This window comes from Oratosquilla oratoria, chromosome 8 (assembly GCF_046742065.1).
Source record: "Oratosquilla oratoria isolate Oo_2021 chromosome 8, ASM4674206v1, whole genome shotgun sequence".
Classification (NCBI taxonomy): domain Eukaryota; kingdom Metazoa; phylum Arthropoda; class Malacostraca; order Stomatopoda; family Squillidae; genus Oratosquilla; species Oratosquilla oratoria.
Window position 1 is genome coordinate 60,958,439 of NC_134784.1, and position 17,500 is coordinate 60,975,938.

Below are 17,500 nucleotides of genomic sequence, written 5' to 3' on the forward strand. Positions count from 1 at the left end.
GATCGTTCCACCGTCGCCCCGACGTCCCGGTGGGCAGGTGACAAGGAGTTGCCCCAGCGTCGCGGTAGGAAGCTGTCCAATCACTGGTCACCCCAGCGTCCCAGTTGGCAGGTAACTGTGTGTTTGAGATTGGGTGCTTATTGGTATGTTTGACTGCATACATGTGCGAGTCCCTGTTTGTGTGTTTGTATGCGTGACTGCTAGAGTGAATGTTTGAATGCCTGTGAGTGTTTGCAGTGTATGGAGTCCTGGTCACCCCAGCGTCCTGGTAGGCAGGCGATCGTTCTACGGTCGCCCCACCGTCCCGGTGGGCAGGTGTCCAGTCCCTGGTCACCCCAGCGTCCCGGTTGGTAGGTAACTGTGCGTTTGAGATTGTGTACCTCTTGGTATGTCTGACTGCATACATGTGTGAGTGCCTGTTTGTGTGTTTGTGTGACTCCCTGAATGCATGTATGAATGCTTGTGAGCGTTTGAGATTGTGTATCTTGGTATATTTCACCGTGTACCTGTGTGAGCACATGTTTGTGTGACTGCCTGAGTGCATGTTTTAATAGTTGCGATTGTTTGTAGTTGTCACCCCGTGTCCGTCGTCTCTTCTCAGAGCGTTTCTATTCTCTCTAGAATTTGTTTTAAGGCCCCATGCCTTGGTCTTCTTGGGGGTGAATAAAACAGGGTGTAGTCGTTCTGATGCTTGTTGGTCCAAATCAGTACACCTCGAGAATCTCCACAGAATCTCCACCGGAATTCTCGACATCACGTCAAGCCACCTTCGTTCTGACATCACTCTTTCATTCATCCAATAGTCTTTTACTTCTCAAACAAGTGACACACCTTAAGGGCGTGACTTTCCTTTCTGCACCAATGATTTTTCTCCTCCTCCACCTTTTTCTCCAATTGGAGAGGCTGTTATACTCTTCTAAACTATGTTACAATGTCGTAACAATTTTTTTTGTCTACTCACAGTTCCAACAGTCAAAACAATATTACACACCAGGCGACACTCTGCACTTAAATATATACAAGGCGCGAGTCTGACTCAGGTATCCTTGGCCTGTCAGCCGTCGGCCGTTGCCTCACAAGTTTTCATAAGAACTGACCCTGGATTAGCATTCGTTCTCCATCTACCTCTCGATCTACTCTAATCTACCTTAAATGTATACCTCTATCTACCGGCTTCTTACAGGGCTCGGCAGCTACCGTTGGTTTCTTATTTCCCTCCTACAGGGCTTGCTAATATATACTTGAAATTAATTTTATAAACCAACCTAACATATATAGTAAATAAATAAGCAACCCTCAAAATGCACAAAATAATTCAAGCAGATTAAATGTAAATAACATGCATGTAACTTTACAAGGCATAAATAAAAATAAATTGCAAGGTTCCTTAAGAACACAGTTTTCAATGGTTTTATCATCTTTTCAAAGATGATAGCAGTATCCAATAATTCATGCAAATAATAGTAAATAACACATAATACAAGTAATTAAGCAGATACATGGTTAATGGGTTTTAACAGAGTCAATCTCCGGAATACAACAATTGAAATCAGTGCAGACAATAATATTGAAGAAAAAAGTACACCCAGAATAATAGTTGGTTTATAATAATCGTTTGATGGAGATCTTGACAATGATCTTCTCTTAATTTTCAAAGGAGGTGAGTGTTGAGGCAATGTTAAGTTACATGATACCATGTGTGATTCATCAGTTAAGTGTATGGTATTAAGGGTATTTGCAATAGTGGAAATAGGACCTCCATGTAATTTGCAAGTATTAACAACTGAGATAAGACGTTCAATCACTTCCAACTTAGAACTTAGGCCATTACAATTGATGGATATTTTGGTTGTATTAGGAAAATACATATAATGGGATCCTTGGATGTTACTATGATGAATCTTGTCTACTAGAATTTTCTTATAATGACAATTATTCATCACAGACATATTTCTACCAAAGAAGCTTCACATGAATTTTTTTAAAGCTTCCCGAAACACAAAAAGAGAAGAATGACAAAGATAAAGATTCTTATTAACTTTTTTACAATCATTTAATTTATCATTAGAGATCATGCTTTCTTCTAGGTTGTCTACAGAAAGGATGTAATTAATTGGATCTACAACTGGAATATCTACTTCATATAATGATCCATTTACCTTTAATGGGAAGGGTATCAATTTGAATAAGTTAAATCTTAGGTTGGAAGAAAAAGGAATTTCTATTATCTTTGAAGTTACATTTAAGTGGGAATTTAGCAATGGATAATATAATGCTACATTAGCTTCCTCAAGGAAAGGTTCAAAATTCCAATCCTTCTTTGCTGACTTAATCATTTTTATAAGTTGAGGTATTGGGAGGAGAGAAGATGTTACTTGACCTGAATTTGCTAGTACTAAATCCTGTACAAAAGATTCCAACTGAACTTGCATCTCCGATACTTTCAAATGCATAGTATTGAGTAACAAGAAAAGTTGCATTGTATTCTCCTGTTCACTTTGTTCTAAACTGAGATTCTCTAAGTTATCTGAAATTTCAGAGATCATTTCCTCAATGTTTTTAATACTTGTTTGTAAATCATCAATTTTTGCAACCTTCTCCTTCAATTTATTCATAGAAATTTTCAAATCAGCAAGGAAGGCAAAATTGGCAATTCCCAATCCAGCAAGAGCTCCTAAGGCCACCACTAGGACACTTCTCTTTTGTCTATATTTTCTTTTAAAATTGGAACCTATGGTATCCAATTTATGTTCAATGTCCTCTATCTTATTTTCAAGTTTCCTTTGAACCTTCTTACTAGAAATGATCTCTTTTAATAATTTCAACTTCACTCTCAAGGAGTCAACAACGTCATTAATTTTTGAGACATTCTTAAAATCAAGAGTAACTCTGACCAAGTTGTCAGCCAATATTAGGTTACCTTGATGTTGTTCTAATGCTCCAGGACGAATTGGATTCCAGTCCAGGGCACTCACCAGGTACATAAAAATTAATATTTCAGCCCTCATCTGTAAAATGCATCAAGATTAATATTCAACTCACAAAGAATATAATTATAATATTCTCTATATTCTTCAGGTTTCTCAACATTGATATACAGGGTATCACAACTGTCATTTTCAATTAAGTCACTGATCGGCAATTTCACTTTCTTTATGTCGTCTAAATGGCCTATCACTTCTTCCCTTGTTTCTAAGTGTTTTAGTTTATATTTATTACCACCTGCAGAATCAACTACCCTATATGGACCAGTGTACCTTGGTGAAAGTTTATTATTGGGTGAATGTAGTTTGACCATGACTAAATCTCCTAGTTTCAATTCTAGTTTATGTGCTATTTTGTGTTGCTGTTTCTTCATCTCTTGTGAATATTCTTGCATATGTTCCCTAACTCTTTGGTGAATATTTTGAAAAGTATTTATTCTATTCAGTACATAATCATTCATATTATACACAGGTTTCTGGTCTGCGGTCAAAATTTCATATGGAAGAGTTTTGTCTTCCCCGAAAATTATAAAATTAGGTGTATCACCTGTTGCTACATTGATTTAATTATTCAAGGTACACTTAACGTAAGGAATCCAAGTGTCCCAAGTTATACTATGAGGACTTATCATGCTCCTAAGACAGGTAATTTTTTTTTTTTTTTAACCTTTCTACTACCCCATTACTTTGTGGATGATTTACTAAAGTATTGACTTTTTTCTATCTTAAATAAACTACATAATTTTTCCAAGATTTTGTTATTTAATTCAGTTCCATTATCTGAAATTAGAGTTTTAGGTGTAGTGAAATTACAGATTATCTGATCATAGATTACTGAAGCAATAGTTTCAGCTCTCTTATTTGGAATGGGTTGTAAAATACAAAATCTTGAAAAATAATCAATAGCAACAAATACATATTTATATCCATTCTCAGACATAAGTAGCTCTAATGTGTCCAGGTGAACTCTTTCCCAAGGTTTTTGTGGAATGGGATAGGTAAGTATAGGAGCAGGTTTTGGTGTATTTCCTTTTACCCTAACACAATTCAAGCAATTTTCTATATAATCATATATAGATTTCTTCATACCTGGCCAAAAGTATTTAAGTTGTGCTTGTCTATAAGTTTTATCCTTTCCTGGATGTGAGCTACAATCACTATCATGAAGTAACTTCAGTATCTCATTTACAAGAGTTTGGGGTATTACCAACTGATTTACAGGCCCTCTAGAAATATCTATCCCACTTACAACTGTTTTTCTATACCAAAGTCCATTAATCAATTGAAATTCTTCTAATACCTCTTTGGTAGCTTTGGAGGATTTCCTCTTGGGTTCATCAAATACTTGATTAATGATTTAAATGTCTTATCATCCCTCTGTTACCTTATTAGCATTTCCTCATCTAAAGTTACTAATTCTTCTATACTACAAACAAAATTAATTAACCCAGTCCCAGTCATTGGTTGACTAATGTTTCTAGATAGTGCATCTGGAGCCACATTCTTTTTACCCGGAATATATTCAAATTGAACTTCATAGCACTGAAGTATTCCAAACCACCTAGCAAGTCGGCCCCTTCGATTCTTATGCTTAAATAAGTTCTGAATAGCTGTATGGTCAGTCCAAACTCTGATTGGATATCCTAATATCATATCCCTAAAACATTCTAAAGAATAAATTACTGCTAAAATTTCTCTTTCTGTTATAGTTTAGTTTCTCTCCGCACTATTACAAAGTCTTGATGTGTAAGCGATCGAATTCAAAGTTCCATTTCTCTCTTGCATCAGTATGCCTCCTAATCCTATGTCAGATGCATCAGTAAAAAGAATGAATTCTTTTCCATAATCAGGAATTATTAGAATGGGGGAACTCGTGAGTTTATCTTACAACTTGTCAAAAGCTTGCTGCTGTGCAGGTCCCCAAATGAACTTTGAATCCTTCCTCAACAAAGAACTTAATGGATTAGCAATGTCAGCATATCGTTGAATAAATTTTCTATAATATCCTGTCAATCCCAAAAAGCTCCTAGCCTTGTCTACATTGGTCGGAACCGGAAAATTCTTGATAGCGTCAACCTTTGAATTCACTGTACTAAGTCTATGTCTGTCTATCTTATGTCCTAAATAAATAACACGGTCTTGCAAGAACTTACATTTTTCAAGTTTTACTTTTAATCCTGCTTCTATTAGTCTTGAGAATATCAAATCTAATTTCTTAAAGTGTTCCACTGCAGTCTGAGAAACTATTAAAATGTCATCTAGAAATACACTGGCAGTGTTTCCTAACAATCCATCTAGAATAGTATACATTAATCTCATGTAAGTTAATGGACTATTACATAACCCAAATGGCATTCTCTTGAACTCATAATGTCCCGTTGGAGTAGAAAATGCTGTGAACTCTCTTGAGTCTTCATACAACTCTATTTGCCAAAAAGCTGATTTAATATCTATAGTACTAAAATATCTATTCTCAGTTCCCAAACTTCTCAAAATTATTGGGTCATTGAATACACATTGACCCAATGGATAAAGGAAAATACCAGATACAGAAACAATGAGGAACCTTCGAGACTGGATTTAGTATTCACATTGGAACCCGAAATTGTAGACAGAATAGAATATAAAACACCATTAGGAAAGAGTGACCATGTACTAATAGTTTTCGAAGTAAAAGAGGAAATGAATCTAAGAAGAAATGAGAAACATGGAATAGGGAGACCATTGTATAGCAAAACGAATTTTGAGAAACTTAAAGAATTTTTTTCAAAATGCAAACTGGGAAAAATTCCTTAGTGAGGAAACAAAAATGGAAGAGAAAATGGAATATACAAAAAGAAATTTATAATGAGGGTGTGATCAAATATGTTCCACAACAAAAGCAAGAAAGAATATACATAAAAAACTGGTACAACAAAAAATGTAGTGAAGACAAGGATAAAAGAGACAAAGCCTTAAAAAAAAGGGGGAAAAAAGAGCAAATGGCAAACATACATCAAACTAAGAAACGATTATGTAAAAATACGCAGGGAGGGAAAGAGAAATTATGAAAAGAAAATTAAAGAAAAATAAAAGGATCAGCCGAAGCTATTTTACAGATATGTGAATTGTAAACTGAAAAACAAACAAGAAATAGAGAAAATATGCCTAGAACAAGAAATGGCAGAAATTATGAGTAACCACTTCAAAACGGTTTTCACAATTGATAACTCACCTAACTGTAAAGGAATAGAAAAACAGAATTCCCCCTAAATGAAGGAAATAACCGTAACAAAAAAGGAAATCAGTTACAAAAAACAACAACAACTAGATGTTAGAAAATCGCATGGTCTGGATGGAATTGCAAATTGGATACTGAAGGAATGCGTGGAGGAACTAACAGATAAAATACACACTATAATAAAATACTTGCTCAAAGAAGGAAAAATACCACAAGACTAGAAAAACACAAACATTGTACCAATTTGTAAAGGAGAAAATAAGGAAGATCCAACTAACTACAGATCGGTCTCCCTAACAAGCACAGTAGCTAAAATATGTGAAAAAGTTATTAAAAGTAGATGGGTTAAACATTTGGAAGAAAAATCTATACTAGATCCAAGCCAATTTGGATTTAGACAAGGAAGATCATGTACAACAAATCTAACCTGCTTCTATTATAAAATAATAGATATAATAGATGAGAGAGATTGATGGGCAGACTGTGCCTATCTAGATCTACAAAAGGCATTTGACAAAGTACCGCACAAAAAATTAATAGGAAAATTAGAATCAACAGGTGGCATTGCAGGTAATTTATAAAAATGGACGGAAGACTTCCTGACTGGGATAAAAATGAGCATAGTAATTACAGACAAATACTCGAAATGGGAAGAAATGAGAAGTGGTGTTCCACAAGGGTCAGTACTGGCTCCATTCATGTTTGCCATATACGTAAACGACATTGACGAAGGAGTTGAATGTTATGTAATTTCTTGGCAGATGATGCAAAAATATTAAAGAAAGTATCAACAAATGAGGACTGTGACTCATTACAATGAGACTTGGACACAATCTAGAAATGGACTCAAAAGTAGGAAGTGAACTTTAACATCAAGAAGTGTAGCATAATGGAGTTTGGTAAAAGCCAAAACAGAATTTCAAAAAATTACATAATGGTGAAAATGATATAAAAAAGTTCACTCGGAAAGGGACCTTGGAGTGATAATCAGCAATGACATGACACCGCACATACATATAAACAAAACAGTAGGTGAAACATACAACCTACTAAGGTCAATGAAAGCTGCACTGAATACTTGGATGAAGAAATGATAGAAAAATATTAGTCACATTGATTAGACCAAAACTGGAATATGCATCGACACTATGGACACCCAGTACTAAAAAGAATATAAGGAAACTAGAAAGAATACAGAGAGCAACAACAAAGTTGGCACCAGCTCTTTCCAAATTAACATACAGACAAAGATTATCGAAGCTAGAACTACCAACACTAGAGCAAAGAAGAGAAAGAGGTGATCTACTGACTATAGAATCATGAAAGGAATGGAAATCCTTGACAGAAAAGTTTTACTAAAAACTGACAATGGAAAAACAAGAGGACATGAAAAGATTATCGAAGCTAGAACTATCAACACTAGAGCAAAGAAGAAAAAGAGGTGATCTACTGACTGTAGAATCATGAAAGGAATGGAAATACTTGACAGAAAAGATTTACTAAAAACTGATAATGGAAAAACAAGAGGTCATGAAAAGAAACTCAGAGAGGACAACTATAGAAGAGATAGCAAAAAGAATAGCTTCCCACACAGAATGCTGGATATATGGAATAACTTAGATGAAAAAACAGTGTGTGCAAATAATATTCACGATTTTAGGAATAAACTTGATGCTGAAAGATACAAAGACGGGTCTCCACGAGCATACCTCCCTTCCCGTATGATACAACTAGGTAAATACAACTAGGTAGATAAATACACACTTACACGTACACACACACACGCACATACACACACGCGCACACACACACGCACACACACAGACACACACACGCACACACAGACACACGCACGCACACACACACGCACGCACCCAAACACACACGCACACGCACGCACATACAATGAGAAAACAGTGAGTGCTAAAACTATACACGACTTTAAGAGAGAACTGGATGCGGAAAGATACAACTGCGGGTCACTACGAGCATAGCTCTTCTCCCGCAAAATACAACTAGGTAAATACACCCACAGACACACCCACACAAACGAACAAACAAAAATACAAACAAACAAATATACAAACAAACAAACACACACACACACACACACGCGCGCGCGCGCGCGTGTGTGCTCTCTCTCTCTCTCTCTCTCTCTCTCTCTCTCTCTCTCTCTCTCTCTCTCTCTCTCTCTCTCTCTCTCTCTCTCTCTCTCTCTCTCTCTCTCTCTCTCTCTCTCTATGGGTAAAATCAACCTATAGGTGTCGGAAAGAAATGAACGGATATTGTCATTGGGCTGATCAGTTTCACCAAAATAGTGATTAGAAATATATTCCCACATTCTATCATGATTAAATGAGGTCATATTATTGAGCATCTATATTTTCGTTGTTTTTATATTTTTTTTCTTGAAGTTAAAACGTGATGAAATTATTCATTTGAGTTTTAGTTCTCAAACTTAAATTCTAATGAAATCTTTTCGATCAAATAACTAATTGCTGTTGTCAAACATTTAACACTACCTTTCTAATGGAATTCGTTCTAATTGACTTTAGTAAAGTACAGAGCTTGTTGCAAAACAAAAATGCGGTAGAAGGACTGGGACAGGAACTTTGTAGTTTTAGAATCAAATGTCGGAGGATTAAATTATGTGTTCCCTTTATCAAATGCCTGTCATCCTGCAGCAGAAGAGTGAATGGAGTAAAAAGTCTAATACCCCTCTAAACATGTTTTTGGGACATTGGCGTGCCCAGGACTCCATTCACTTAAAAAACTCACAAGCATTCAAACATGCACTCAGGCAGTTACACAAACATGTGCTCACACAGGTACACAGTGAAATATACCAAGCTACACAATCTCAAACACACAGTTACCTACCAACCGGGACGCTGGGGTGACCAGGGAATGGACACCTGCCTACCGGGACGCTAGGGCAACTCCATGTCACCTGCCCACCAAGATGCTGGGGCGACCGTGGAACGATCGCCTGCCTACCGGGACGCTGGGGTGACCAGGACTCCATTCACTGCAAACACTCACAAGCATTCAAACATGCACTCAGGCAGTCACACATACAAACACACAAACAGGCACTCACACATGTATGCAGTCAAACATACCAAGAAGCACACAACCTCAAACACACAGTTACCTGCCAACCGGGACGCTGGGGTGACCAGGGACTGGACACCTGCCTACCGGGACGCTGGGGCAACTCCTTGTCACCTGCCCACCGGGACGCTGGGGCGACCGTGGAACGATCGCCTGCCTACCGGGACGCTAGGGTGACCAGGACTCCATTCACTGCAAACACTCACAAGCATTCAAACATGCACTCAGGCAGTCACACATATATACACACAAACAGGCACTCACACATGTATGCAGTCAAACATACCAAGAGGCAAATCATCTCAGACACACATTTACCTGCCAACCGGGACGCTGGGGTGACCTGAGAATGGACACCTGCCTACCGGGACGCTGGGGCAACTCCTTGTCACCTATCCACCGAGATGCTGGGGCGACCGTGGAACGATCGCCTGCCTACCGGGACGCTGACGTGACGAGGACTCCATTCACTGCAAACACTCACAATTATTCAAACATACACTCAGGCAGTCACACGTACAAACACACAAATAGGCACTCACACATGTATGCAGTCAAACATACCAAGAGGCACACAATCTCAAACACACATTTACCTGCCAACCGGGACGCTGGGGCAACTCCTTGTCACCTGCCCACCGGGACGCTGGGGCGACCGTGGAACGATCGTCTGCCTACCGAGACGCTGGGGTGACTAGGACTCCATTCACTGTAAACACTCACAAGCATTCAAACATGCACTCAGGCAGTCACATATACAAACACACAAACAGGCACTTACAAATATATGCAGTCAAACATACCAAGAGTCACACGTTCTCAAACACACAGTTACCTGCCAACCGGGACGCTGTATCGTCAACTGGTGTTGAATGGATACATTTTACGGAACTCTGGTGGTTTCTTCAAACTCACAGTACAGTTTCATTGGTTTTTATTCAAACCTTTCACTTGGTTCACAAATACACTACATAGGTTATATGTGTTTTGGATTTTATACTGTCAACTGTTTATAACACCTTTTGCACAACACCCGCTATCACACTGACTGCCGTCCTGCCCAGTGCGTCTAGGGTTTCATTCACCGGAAACGCTGAATATGCAATATTTCCAGGTCCCAGCAATTATATTTACATTGTTTTCAATGGGAGTATTTGGTCTCCCACAACCAGTATTCTTATACTAATTATTGATTACATCCCATTTATTTATTATATAATATTTCCAAGGGAGAAAAGCTCGTTGTTATTGTGTTGTTCAACAATGTTGTGAGTTGGTGGTCGACTGCACTTATAAGTGTGCGTTCGTGTGTGTGTGTGTGTTGTCTGGTGGTCGCGCTGCTAAAGATTGATGGGTCAGCGATTTGTGTATTTTACTGGACCTCGTGATGCTGAGTCGGCGTTTGATGCTTGTGGTGGACAGTGAGTGAGGAAGTGGGTTATATGACTGGGGTTATATTACTCGTCTTTTATATGTGGTGTATACACATCGCTCTCCCCCTGGGGTTAGGTGGCACCTGGCACCTAGGTTACATGGTTTACTAAAGTATTCATTTGTGTAATACATCGAGAAAAATTTCAGAGACACAAAATCCTGTGGGATTAAATGTGAAGATGGGGGGGGGTTGAAGTGAATCTGAGGTCCCAAGGGGGATCATGAACTGTAATTAAGGGTAGCGATGTTGTGTCTCAGAAGTGTAACGTTGTGTCTCACCAGATTACATGTTATATTAAATATCATATGAAGGTTTGACTATATATTTGATAACACTGTTGAAATCACTTTCTAAATGTTATGGTTTTCATGTGTTTTAGTACCAACACTGTAGGGAATGTCATTGTCCAACCCAGTTCTATGGGTAGTGTGGTGTAACACATCGCACTTGTTGGCAATCACAATAGATGTATATATATATGGTTTCCCGTAAAAAAAAATATTTTGATATTCATGAACGTGGGTGAGACACAGCATAAACTTAATCTAGGTTTACAGTAAATCGGAAATGGGAGTTGAAAGGTTATGGAAGGTTTTACTTCGTGCAACAGAATTTGGTCAATATTACCAGTATAAAGAGAATGATTAAGAGGGAAAGGGCTGTGGAGGTATATGGTAGTACCTGTAGTGTAGGTCAAGTGAGTCCATGTCAAGAGTAGTCGATGTTTAAGGTGGGTAATTAATGATGTATTTAATTTTGGAGGATGAAGGTTATGTCTCAGTGAATGAGGATATGTTTATCTGACTCTCGCTAAGGTTATATTGGTCGGAAGGAAGTAGAGAAGTTTCAATAGATATGCGGAAAGGAGTTCTTATTGGAAATGGGCCATTTTAACCTCCACTGATAGATACATGACGTCCTGCATCTTCAGGGGCGAGAGCTAGAGTGCATGTTTAGTTGCGTCGACGCAGAGTCATGGGATGAGACTTGCGTTTTGGTGATTGGTGTGTGTCTGTGGTAGGTGGGTTGTGGATGGGGGGTGAGATTGGGTCGAGGTTCAGTTTGACCTTTCTCAACTTCTCTCCATGTATGGTGAAGGTGGTGTGATCGGAAGGATCTGTTAGTAGGAAAACATTGTTAGGGAGTGAACTTGTGACTGTGAAGGGGCCTAGGAATTTGGGTTTGAGTTTGTTTGTCCTACTTGAGTCTTTTACCATGACTGAGTCGCCAAGTGCTATGTCAAGTGGAATTGACCGTTTGTGTTGTTTTGTCTTTGTCTTCTTTTGGGCCTCTTTCAGGTTTGCTCTAACTTGTTTGTAAATGGTTTGCATACCTCTTTTGATGCAGTGTGCGAGGTTTTCTAGGTTGTATAGGGGTGGGGGGTTGGTTGGTTGAATATTTGGTAGGGTAGGCGCATTGGTTGGCCAAAAATGATCTCATGTGGGGACATCTTTGTTGCGGAATTGACTGTGCTATTGATACTGGCTTGTACCTGTGGTAGCCAATCTTCCCAACTGCCCATGAGGTCGTTGACCAAGGGTCTGAGAATCTCTAGGACCTTGCGATTTGTTCGCTCAGTCAGACCGTTTCCCTGTGGGTGGTATGCAGTGGCAAATGTTTGGTCAATGTTGTAGAGGTGTGCTATTTCGCGCATCACCTGGTTTATAAATTCTGAGCCATTGTCAGATAACATTGTGTGTGGTATGTTGTATCTACAAAAGATACTGTTGACTAGGGCTTTGGCTACAGTCTCTGCTGTTTTGTCTTGGAGTGGTATTAAGATTGTGTATTTAGAGAATTATTCTACTGCTGTGAGTACATAGTTGGAACCTTGATGGCTCGTTAGGATTTTCAGTAGGTCAATGCCAAGTGTTTCCCATGGCTCAGCAGGGAGTGGGATGTCTTTAATGTGGATTTGTTTCGGGTCAGGGCCTCTGAATTGGTTACAAGTTACACAAGAATCTATGTGTGTGGTTATATCTCTTTTCATGTTAAGCCAGTAGTATGTGTGCCTAGCAGTGTTTAGTGTCTTATCCCTGCCCGAGTGGCCTCCCATTGCACTGTCGTGCAATATGTGTAGGACCTTGGGGACAAGGGCTCTGGGGATAACAGTAACCTCTCTTGTGTTATTGAGGAAAGTGAGAAGGAAGAAGATGTTTACTTGTTTGTTGTGAAAGACATTAAGAAGGTGGTGTTTATATTCCTGATATGTGATTCCACATGCAACTAAACTGTCTAGCATCCTTGCCTTTGAACGGCAAATGTCAGATGGGTCTATTTTCTGACGGCACAATTTTATTTTATCTGTCTCAGAGTAGTGTTGGTTCTTTGAGAAAAACAGGTCACATGCTGTCAAGAAGTCTGTAATGGATAGTCCACTATCTTGGGAAAAGGTTGGGATTTCTGTGAGGGGGGCTATGGTTTGATAGTTGTTAATTATTGTTGGTTGAGGTTGTGGGTAAGGATAATATTGTGAGTTTGGAGGAAGATTAGGTGGTGGTTGGTGGTATGGTGTGGAGTGGGCTTGACCAGATGGGGTATGGGGGGAAGGAAAGGGGAAGTTTTGGTACTGCGGCTGAATGGGAGGGGGGTTATTATGTGTTGGGATATGGGGGTTGGACGGATTATGGTTTATAGGAGGTGTAGTTTGCATATTTGGCTAGATGGGAGGAATGGGTGATTGTAGTTGTGAGGGGTGAAAGGGGTCTACTTGAGGAGGCTGGTTGAAAGGTATGATATTAGGAGGAGTAATATGAGGAGTTGGTTGGGTGGGTTGAATGGGTTGTTGTGGTTGAGAGGGGTTGGAGGGGTCTACTTGAGGAGGTTGGTTGAAAAAAGGTAGGACATCGTTCTCATAAAGAGGGGGTATTGGGGTACCTGCCTTAGGAGCAGTTTTGTCAGGATTATCTAACTGGTCATTGGTTAACTGTTTAGAGGTACTGTCAACCTGTGGATATAGGTAAAAATGGTCTGGTTTGTCATTGTCAATTAAGTCTTCTGTGTGTATTTCCTCTTTGTCACTGGATATGTCCTGTGTTTTTTTTTTTTTTTTTTTTTTTTTTTCCTCTTTGGATCTTGATAGGACGTTATGCATCTTTTGAATGACTTTAATTCTTGTTCCAGTCGCCATGTTTGTCGTTAACTAGCGAAGTATGTATTAGTTAATAGTTATGTTTGATTTGTAGTCTAAGATAAAATAGTTAAAATAGGAATAATAGGTATACAGTAACTAAGGGTAATATGTTATGCTTAGATAAAGGAGGGGGGTATGGGATGTCAACATTTATATATAATATGAAACGTGTTACATATAAGAACATATAAATATAAATGGTAAAAATGTAAATATGGTAATAATAATAATGGGTTAAATATTGTGCAAATGATAGTATTATAATAATTATATATGTACATATATAGCTGGTTAACAGTATTAATTATGAAAGGTAAGTTACATTTATAAAAATGTCTAAGTTCTATGTAAAATATAAATGGGTAATACGTAGTGAAAGCAATTAACGGTTATTGTATATATAAATATATATATAGTTTAGACAAGAATTACTTAACTGTAAGAATACATATGAATGTGATATTATGTAATAGTCAAATCTAGTAAAAGTTATTGTATATCTATAAATATGAAATGGTATTAGGAATATGTGAAATTGGTATTTGATTTATATATATATATATATATATATATATATATATATATATATATATATATATATAGGATATACAGTGTAAAAGGTTATATAAAATATTGTGAAGAAGAATTATTTGATATTGGCAAAAAATTGTGTGATTATAATAGTTATTGAGAAATATATTTAAAATACAGTATTTTAAATAATAAATTGGTACAGTATAAGATGGAAGTATGCAAAAATGATTTTAACTTAGTTGTGTAACTTAATTAAGTAGCTTAGTTTTATAAGATAATGTTGTTGAATTATTAAATCACTAAAACTTACATAGGTTATATATATGTAATCATAGGGTACCTTTATGGGTATATTCCCGGTTATCGATAACTATATCGATGTGCTTCCGGTCCGTCAGGTGTGGCTGTGGCGGTCCGTAGCCTTGTTTGTAGTTACGCGTTGAGAGGGGCGTAACGTCACCATAGAAATAGGGTACTGGGGAGAGATGAGCGGTGTGTGGAAATATCTCTTGATGAGGGTAGTGCCTCGTTGATGTTCTCGTAAAAAAAGGAAGAAAGGCAGTATCAGGGAGGGGAATGGATGGGTTGGTTAATACTAGTATTGATAATACCAAGTATTTTGAAAGGATGGTGTTTAGTTTACCTTATTTAGAGGCGGGTGGATAATGTGGAGTCGGTGGCGATAACGTAGGTATTGTGCAAGGTGTGGGTTTGCTTGTAGAGAATATCTTGAGAAAATGGCTGCCACCAGGTGGTGAGAAAAAGGTAATTTTCACCACCGCTTCTATTACTGCGAAGTTTGGAGTAGGTACCGGCTGTTGTGTAGAGGGGTGTGTAGGACGAGTCTTCGATAGTCTTTCTTCTGGTAGTTGTGGCGAGTTCTGGAGACGTGGTTGTGGCCACCGCGAGCCACCAGTAATGTATCGTCAACTGGTGTTGAATGGATACATTTTACGGAACTCTGGTGGTTTCTTCAAACTCACAGTACAGTTTCATTGGTTTTTATTCAAACCTTTCACTTGGTTCACAAATACACTACATAGGTTATATGTGTTTTGGATTCTATACTGTCAACTGTTTATAACACCTTTTGCACAACACCCGCTATCACACCGACTGCCGTCCTGCCCGGTGCATCTAGGGTTTCATTCACCGGAAACGCTGAATATGCAATATTTCCAGGTCCCAGCAATTATATTTACATTGTTTTCAATGGAAGTATTTGGTCTCCCACAACCAGTATTCTTATACTAATTATTGATTACATCCCATTTATTTATTATATAATATTTCCAAGGGAGAAAAGCTCGTTGTTATTGTGTTGTTCAACAATGTTGTGAGTTGGTGGTCGACTGCACTTATAAGTGTGCGTTCGTGTGTGTGTGTGTGTTGTCTGGTGGTCGCGCTGCTAAAGATTGATGGGTCAGCGATTTGTGTATTTTACTGGACCTCGTGATGCTGAGTCGGCGTTTGATGCTTGTGGTGGACAGTGAGTGAGGAAGTGGGTTGTATGACTGGGGTTATATTACTCGTCTTTTATATGAGGTGTATACAGACGCTGGGGTGACCAGGGAATGGACACCTGCCTAACGGGACGCTGAGGCAACTCCTTGACACCTGCCCACCGGGACGCTGGGGCGACCGTGGAACGATCGCCTGCCTACCGGGACGCTGGGGTGACCAAGACTCCATTCAATACGAACACTCACAAGCATTCAAACATGCACTCAGGTAGTCACAGATATACACACAAACAGGCACTCACACATGTATGCAGTCAAATATACCAAGAAACACACAATTTCAAACACACAGTTACCTGCCAACCGGGACGCTGGGGTGACCAGGGACAGGACAGCTGCCTACCGGGACGCTGGGGCAACTCCTTGTCACCTGCCCACCGGGATGCTGGGGCGACCGTAGAACGATCGCCTGCCTACCAGGACGCTGGGGTGACCAGGACTACATTCATTGCAGACACTCACAAGCATTCAAACATGCACTCAATCATTCGTACAAACAGGTACTCACATATAAACAGCGAAATACACATGCACGAGCATCACATGATGCATCTCGCATTTCACGAGAAAATCACATGCAGCATGTGACGCGCGTGTGCACCTCATGAGTCATACACACACAGACACACAGACACACACACTCAAACATACAGACGCAATATAGGAGGTAAAATAGTACAGTCAGACATCATAAGTGGTTTCAATGCCAACTTTAACCACTGAAAGCACAGAGATGAAAGTCTGCGACTATACATTTTATCTTCTATATTGTGTAAATACATAAGTGCTCTCACGTAGAGAAAGTGACTTACCTTACTTTTCATGATGATTGGAAGCTGCCGAGCGACGCCAAGTTTCATTAAACGCCCCATCTGTCTGATAGAAGAAGAAGCATTGCAATCAGGCAGCGTAAGCAAATTTATAGCTACGAGTATCTTTGACTACAAACGGGACTCTACGAATATATCTCTTGTTCTATGTATTGCATTTAAACGAGTACACACGTGGTCTCTAACTGGCAAAGTCACTTACCTTATAGCCATGGATCCAAGCGACGTCTGTATTCCCGGAGTCTTGTGGTCGGGCGTCTCAACTCTGCGAGTCCTCCAAGATCCCTGACGGCGAGGCGCGAGGGAGCCTGGAGAGCAAACCGAAAACAAGAACACAGATATGGTCGCCCAGAAGCTGAACGGTAACAGTGTGTATGAATGACTGTTAGGACCTGCCCGTATATATATGTATGTATATATATATATATATATATATTTATATATATATATATTTTTACATATATATATATATATATGTATGTATATGCGTATACTTAGGCAGGAGATTCTCCCTCTGGCAAGAAATGTTGTATATAATAGCATGATGACAACTCTTGTTAACTTGTTCAATACTGCGAACAAGGCGACGTATTTCAAGAGGCAATCTATGTAGAAGGTCAGCAAAGGACATTTCATCACTGAGACAGGATAGTCAAACTAGTAGATATTTCGGTACCAACGTTTCGAAGTTGCACAACTTCATTTTCAAGGCAGAATAATACATACA